The sequence below is a fragment of the Triticum aestivum genome, chromosome 6B (assembly GCF_018294505.1).
Source record: "Triticum aestivum cultivar Chinese Spring chromosome 6B, IWGSC CS RefSeq v2.1, whole genome shotgun sequence".
NCBI lineage: Eukaryota > Viridiplantae > Streptophyta > Magnoliopsida > Poales > Poaceae > Triticum > Triticum aestivum.
The window spans coordinates 714,007,373-714,015,567 of NC_057810.1; the positions used below are offsets into that span (position 1 = coordinate 714,007,373).

General features: G+C 42.3%; 1 pseudogene; it reads left to right on the forward strand.

The window, feature by feature from the left end:
* Positions 1 to 1,242: 1,242 nt before the first annotated feature.
* LOC123139910 (protein LUTEIN DEFICIENT 5, chloroplastic-like) lies at positions 1,243 to 6,328 on the forward strand (annotated as a pseudogene).
* The last annotated feature ends 1,867 nt before the right edge of the window (positions 6,329 to 8,195 follow it).

Genomic DNA, 8,195 nt, shown 5'->3' on the forward strand with positions numbered 1-8,195 from the left:
GGCCGGCGGCGCATGAATCCTAGATCCACCACCCAGATCAACCGCCCTAATTCGAGGAAAAAAGAAAGAAATCGGGAGAAATTAGACCATAGGATTGGTCAAGAACACAGATCTAACCTGCCCCGGCTGTGACTTGTTCAAACATTTCACAAACTCGCGCCCACGGTTGCCATTTTCTTCCCTCACACAAGTCAAACCCTTCAGAGGCTCCATGCGCGGGCAATCGGGGCATCTTGTCAACGGCAGTGGACCATACTGCGTTCATGATTGGCGGGTGGCCGAAGTCGAGCTAGACATCACTCGCCGGCGGCGCACTTCGTTGCCGGAGCAGAGGAAGAAGAAGGTGGGAAAGGAAAGGGGCAGGGCAAGCAATGGAGGGGTGCGGGCTGGCTCGGGCTCGTGGGTGGCTCGGGTCGGGGCACGCTGATGTGCACGGGCATGCTTGTGTGGATAAGTTGTGGGTCCCACCCGCATGCGAGTAACTGGTGGGTCCCGCGTGTCATAACTCAAATCGCTAACCCCTCGTGTTTTTCATTTCACGGTTAAACAGAGCCATGTCGCATTGGAGCTATTGTTGGCTTCGAAGACGTCGCTTCACAGCCATTCATTCGAACTACATCGCACTCCTTTCAATTCGCATGAAAAACGTCGCACAGGAGCTATTGGCCCTATGGAGACCGGACGTATTCTACCACCGTACCCCATCCTTTCTTCCCTTCTCTCCAGCACTCTACACGCACGCACGGCAACGCACCTCTCCTCATTCCTCTATCTCTCCCTTCTGCTAGCTCCGACGCATGCAGCCATGCCTCTGCACCACTGTTGCGCTGTGGCGTGAGATCGTACGAGTAAGGACGATTTTTCTGTTCTTCTCTAACGCCACGGGTCTTGTGGTTTGTTTGCTTGCTAAAATCTGCTCATGCGTCGCCGGTCAGCGTATATGTCGGCTCTGGCTTGAAATATAGTGACAGCACTACAGTTTGCTCCCTTTGGTCTTCCCATGCCACATGCACGTGCTCGAGCAGCCCGTGCGTCAACTACTCTACTATCCAATCCATGGTCCCCGGCCGGCTATAGCTTCGATTTCTCTCCATGCATGCACTTGCCGCGTGAATCACCGTCACCAGTTCACCACGACCCCAGACTTGTTGTCTTGTGCGCCAGTGGACACGAACGCCGCGTACGGCCGGACGGCGACTCGTCGTCGTCGTCTTCTCGTCCAGTTAGCCCACGTCCACCTATCCTTTCTTCTCTTCTCTCCAGTGTACTCTCCACGCACGGCACCTCGCCTCCCCTCATCCTCTCTCTTCCTCCCCTCCCCTCCCAGCTTCGTGGCACCGTTCAGGGCTATGGCCACCACCGCCGCCGCACTGCCCTCGGGCTACTTCGGCTCCGTCCAGGGCCGGCCCACGCGCCTCGCTCCGGCAGCCAGCGGACGTAACTGTCTGCTCCTCCGCTGCTCCGCGTCGGGTGGTGATGGCTCTGGCGGCCCCGACCCGGTCCTCGAGGAGCAAAAGCGGCGTCGGGCCGAGCTCTCCGCTCGCGCTTCCTCTGGAGAGTTCACCGCCCCAGGCACCGGGTCAGTGCTCCCCGGCGAATTCCTCGTCGTCTCTGGCATTTCTTTCACGTGTAGCTCCGGTGGTGATCGGGTGAGGCAAGCCGTGATCTTATCTTGTTCAGTTGCTTTGTATACAAAGCGGGGGGAAACCCTTTTTCGGTAATCTTATCTTGTTCAGATGGCTGGCCAAGCTGGGCCCGCCGGGGGCGCTCGCGGTTGGGCTCCTCAAGGTAGCGGGCGTCGGCGCGGCGCGCAGGGGCCCGGAGCTGCCGCAGGTGGCAGGGTCGCTGGCTGCCGGGGACGCCATCTTCCTGCCGCTCTACGACCACTTCCTCAAACACGGCGGCGTCTTTCGCCTCAACCTCGGGCCCAAGGTGAGCGCGCCACTGAAGCTAGCGAATTGCTCCCAAAATTGCAGTGTTGTGAACCCAGCCATGTTGCTAATGGCCTCTGATTTTTTTTTCTTCTTCCAGTCTTTTGTCATCGTCTCTGATCCAGATATAGCTAAGCATATCCCCAGGGACAACTCCAAGGCTTATTCCAAGGTTTGGTTCTCTAGGCATTTTCGTTTATTTTTATCAAAAAGAGGTTATGACCCCGGGCCTCTACATCGATTGATCCAGCAGCTTTCTTTTATTGCAAAGTTACTAGTTATTTTCAACACTAAAGAAACGCCGCGCTTCAGAAATAAAAAGTATGTAGCATCCTGTTTGATTCGGTCATTGTTTGTTTGATCATGGTGGTGGTGTAGGGTATTCTTGCGGAAATACTGGAGTTTGTAATGGGTACGGGTCTGATCCCAGCTGACGGGGAGGTTTGGCGTGTTCGACGGCGTGCCATTGTACCATCATTGCATCAGAAGGTTTTGTGTGACCAATTTCGAACTAAAACCAGGACAATTATTTTGGAATGAAGAGAGTAGCTTCCTACTCGCTATTAAGGTTTTGTGTTTACTGCTTTCTTTCTATAGGAATTTTGTTCACTTTTGAATTCTGTTGAGCAGTTTGTGACGGAGATGATAGGTCTCTTTGGGAAAGCTTCAGACCGGCTGTGTCAGAAGTTGGACAAGGCGGCATTGGATGGGGCGGATGTGGAGATGGAATCTTTGTTCTCTCGACTTACATTGGATGTCATTGGGAAGGCAGTATTCAATTATGATTTTGATTCATTATCTTATGATAATGGAATGGTTGAGGTTATTATTCAGATCTCGCCGTATTACTGAGTATATTATGAAATTTCATCCGCTTGTCTTCCTTTCTTTTTCTGTCAATTTACTATTCGGTTTGTTGGTGCATGATCAGGCTGCGTATGTAACACTACGAGAAGCGGAAATGCGGAGCACTGCTCCTATACCAACTTGGAAAATACCAATATGGAAAGACATCTCCCCTCGGCAGAGGAAGGTTAATGAAGCTCTTGTGCTAATAAATAATGTTCTTGATGAACTAATTTCTACATGCAAGGTAAGCCCTTTCTTATACTTTGATACCAACTGTTGTGTTTAGAAAAATCATGACCCTAAGACTCCTGCTGCAGAGAATGGTAGATGAAGAAGATCTGCAGTTTCATGAGGAATATATGAATGAGCAAGATCCTAGCATTCTCCGCTTTCTATTGGCATCCGGAGAAGATGTATAGCGATATAGATGCACTTGTAAAGTATTTTAGATATTTGGAATTTTCTTATATTCACAGTACTTCACTGTTGAACCCATCTACCTTAGGTCTCCAGCAAGCAGCTTCGTGATGATCTGATGACAATGCTCATAGCTGGCCATGAGACCTCTGCAGCAGTCCTAACATGGACATTTTACCTTCTATCTAAGGTGTGATATGGTTAACGACTCAAAACTCAATGTTGTAGTAGTAATGTAGTATAGCAGTATCATGTGATATTATATCATTGTTCATCTTCAAATTCACTGAACCATTTTTTACTTATTCTCATTCTGTTTTATATGGTGAACTTGTAGTGCCCAAAAGTAATGTCCAAGCTCCAGGCTGAGGTAGACTCAAAATTTACTTCTAATTTAGTTTTTACACGGAGGCTCACACTTCTGAATTGTAAAAATGATACTTGACATTTTGTTTGCTCAACTATCTGTAGGTTGATGATGTTCTAGGAGATGGTTTACCAACAATTGAGGATGTGAAGAAACTAAAGTATACTACTCGAGTTATTAACGAAGTAAGCACCAAAGTTTTTACCTTGTCCATAATGAGATTTGTTACTGAATGAGAATATTATCATTGTTGCAGTCTTTGAGACTATATCCACAACCGCCAGTTTTAATTCGTCGGTCCCTTGAGGATGATATGCTAGGGGAGTACCCAATCGGCAGGTAAACATTTTCTAACAAAATTACACCTGTTAGTTCACTAATATAGTTGCCAGCTTTGGTCTCAATTCATGTCTAAGGAGTAAGGATCATTTATTAATTTGTCACAAAAGCACCATGATTGCCATGTAGTTATGCTTCTTTTGTCTAATTTGGACTTTTGTGCATCTTTTTCCCTTGGATACTCGTGTGAATAGCATATTAGCATGGAGTGTTCCTACCCTTTCTCGGTCTTTTGCAGACTATTTTGCTCAACATTTTCTTTATTTGTCTTTCCTTATGTTGTTTCTGGTAGCTAAGTTTGTTTAATTGTTGTTATTGTTGGGCATTTGTATGTGTGATGTTATTTATTTTAGTATTTCCATAGAAAACTAAAAAAATAATCTGAAAATATACTACTCTTTTCAAGGGGTGAAGACATTTTTATATCCATCTGGAATCTTCATCGCTGCCCAAAGCACTGGGATGATGCAGATGTTTTTAGTCCGGAAAGGTGGCCTTTGGACGGTCCAAATCCAAATGAGACAAACCAAAAATTCAGGTTCCATCCCTACTACTATAATGAAATGCTTTTTGGACACCATGTGTCACCCAAGCTATCAAGTTTATTAGTTGTTTCTAATTTATGTTGCAAGAACTGGAAGACCTTCGAAAGTTTGAATGTGTTAATGATGTATCTGAAATGGGATGAATTAAAATCGAATTAGAATTTTTGGTTAATGGAATAATAACTCATACCCATGGTAATCATGTTAAAATGCTAGTCCAATCAATATATTTTGTGACTATGTTGTTGCTTTGTGAGTGTCGTGAAAAATATTCACGCAAATGCCTTCACAATAACCATTACATACCATAATAGAAATTTATTCGAAATTGTAACTTTGTATAGGCTAGTAAGCTTATATGTCACAATTTTAGTAACTACTTTATACTAACAATTAAATGCTTTAACAACAACCTTTTTTAGGACGTAGGAAGGCCAAAGATGTACTCCCTTCGATCCATATTAATCATCATCACTGCTTTAGTACAACTGTACAAAGTTGTAGTAAAGCAACGACAATTAATATGGACAAGAGGGAATAGATGAATATTGCCTTCATGGGAGAGATATTACTCGAGTTTGTATAATCTTTAGTTTTATGGGCAATAAATCATATTGCTCATGCAATACATCTCTAAAGGGGGGCGGGTGTAATTGATACCTTCTTTGATATTAAATACTATCCTTTATTGAAACAAAAAAAATCTAAAGGAGTAGGGTTTCTTCAGTTGCAATGAATCTGGCATTTTGAATCGCTACGAAGGAACAATTTGAATTATTGCAGAGGGTTAAAGCAACACCATATCTCTAGATAAAACTTGTCTCCTAAGTATCCCTATGAAACTCGAAATTAGTATGAAAACAATAGTCAATACATTACGTTCTTGTGTTTTTTTCCTTGTGTTTCTCTAGTGTCACTATCTTTTCAGTTTGCATCAACACCATTATTGCAATAAAGTTGATATATGTCTTGTAAGAGCACATATTTTTAAATAAACATACAAACATATTTGTCATGTCAAATTCTTAGAGATCCATATGGTGGTTGTGGTAGATTTTCTTTTGAAGAATACTGGTGGCATATGTTTGCTATCATTATTTAAATAATGGCTTACAAAGCAATTCTAGATTGTGACTATTGAATTTTCATAATATTATTATTGAATTTTCAGTTACTTGCCATTTGGTGGCGGACCAAGGAAATGTGTAGGTGATATGTTTGCTACTTTTGAGGTAAACAGTTCTTCCAATTATTTGGGGTTCACATCAGATAATTTTGAAATGGAATTTTGCGATATCATAAGCTTTACTAGATTTTAGTAACTTAATTTAGTTGTATTAAGGCCTTCTTCTTTTTCTATATTTTACCTTAGGCTTCTTGGAATATATAATATTGTTTTTCCCGTGAAAACAGAGATTTGTGGCTTTCCCAGCCAATGCATGCACCAAGAGGATGCACATCCTACACAGTCATATGTTATGCGACTACTGAGAATCCCTAACATTTATGTAATTTATGCGTAGAATGTGGTGGCAACCGCAATGCTTGTCAAGCGGTTTGATTTTCAGATGGCTCCAGGACCACCTCTGGTATGTTCCCCTCAGCTTTCTGGTTCATCATAACTAATAAATATATTCTCACATCTATGAGAACTATTATAGGTCGAGATGACAACCGGAGCAACGATTCACACAACTAAAGGGTTGAACATGACTGTTAGTCGGAGGACAAAGCCACCCGTAATTCCAATTTAGAGATGAAAGTTGTTTCCGATTCACAAGGAAGTGCATGTTCTACTATATCAGTGGCTGTTTCCACTGCTGGTATTGCTTCTAGAGAAGACCAACACCTGGAGGTGCCGATAAGTCAAGTGTGATACATAACGAGTATGTTCCCATCTCAGATCTATTTGAAAGTTCTACTGGTTAATTTTGTATCATTACTTTGTCAAATGTTTTCGTGCATCCACTTGATTTATTTGTCCCTTAATTCATCTCTAGCCTTTACTAATACCTTCTCTAAAAATGTACGTTGTTTGGCTCGCCAGTGCGAGAAGGCAGGCTGTCTTGATGAGGTGCCACCAGGCTGATCTATTGCTACTACTTGTTCTCTCATTTGCCAAGAATTTTATTCCATGGGAAATTCACACACACACACCAGACCATGTTTTATCAACATGCATTCAGTGTTTCACATTTTTAATGGAAATGAAATGTGGCTACTGGATGAAAGAGAGCTGAAATTTTAACAAGTTTGTATTCGGTGATTATGTATTTCCAAAACGAAATCGATGCCTGAGGATAGTTCAGAAAGCAAATTTATTATTGTGATTTATATGTTACTCACATATCTAGTATAAGCTTGAAAGCGGTTTGTGGAACTTATTAGGAAAACCATTCCCCAATCCCAATCAGAGCTGGCTGTAGCTTAGCTTTCATGACAATGGTATGTGTTCTCGTAGCAACATAGAGAGAGCTTGGCTGTTCGATGTTATTTACCAGTTATCCCATGGCTAGAAAAATTCTGAACCATTTTTGTCCTCTATGCTAGGTGTGTTGGTCATCTGTCTTGTAGATGACAAGATAATGATCTCTCTATTTTGAATTACTTTCCTCATAGTTCTTGTCTGGCTAAATCAGCATTCAACATGTCCAGTCTACAAAGGTACACCGTGCGTGGTGCAAGTTATATCAGTGGTAGTAATTAATCCATCCATGCTCGCCCGAAGAATCAAGGCCAGACCCTTCTGTGTCGGTGCCTGTCTGCTCGATGCATTCACGGAGAAATTTGTTGAGATCAATGAGACCAACTAGTCGAACCAGTTTGAATTCTTGTAGCGTGTCGTCTATGGATGGAGGAAATGACCTGAATTTCGCCATATATACCCTTGTGAACGACAAATAGAACTCGACGCATGCTTGATCTAAATCGTACTCATACTCATATGCCAATACTAGCTACAGCCCAAGACCATTTTGTATGGTGGTTAGGTCTGTCAGCCCAAGAACTTTTGCCTGCTATAAGGCATGAAAACAAAAAAACGTGTAATTGGATTTGGGTAGTTTGGCACAGGACCGGAGTCGTGCCAAGGCGACCGGACGTGATTCCGTCGTGCTAGAGGCGTGCCTAGCAGGCTCGTCTATCGGGGGAGCTATGTATCGCCTAATGTGAGATGATAGCTCATTTTGCCACTGGCGCGAACGCTAGTAAACCGGTCCTGTAGCTTCTACGGAGTGGTTTTGACAATCTTCTATGGACCGGTACAGACCGATTTAAGGAGCTTTTTCGTGATTTTTGTGTGTGTTTTCTTTAATGGTACCTTTATTTATTTTTCTTTTGGGTTTTCCTAAAAAAATGTTTTTCAAATACATGCAAACTTTTTCCAAATACACGTTGAATATTCTTTCGTATACAGGTTGAAATTTTGATTGATACATGTTAAACATCTTTCAAATACACATTGAATATTTTTAAAAGTACACATTAAATATATATTTTTAAATACATTGTGAAAATTCTTTTGATGTACATGGTTTTTCATAAATGCTAGGAAATACCCTTTTAAATGTGCAAATATTTGTCAAGTGTTACAGTAATGAATGTTTTTAATGGTATGGACCTTTTCTTAAATTGTATAATCATTGTTATAAATTTCAAAAATATTTTTTGAAGGACGTGAACATTTTTTAACATTGCATGAACATTGTTTGAAAGTTTACGCACATTTTTTCGGAACCCACGAGAACG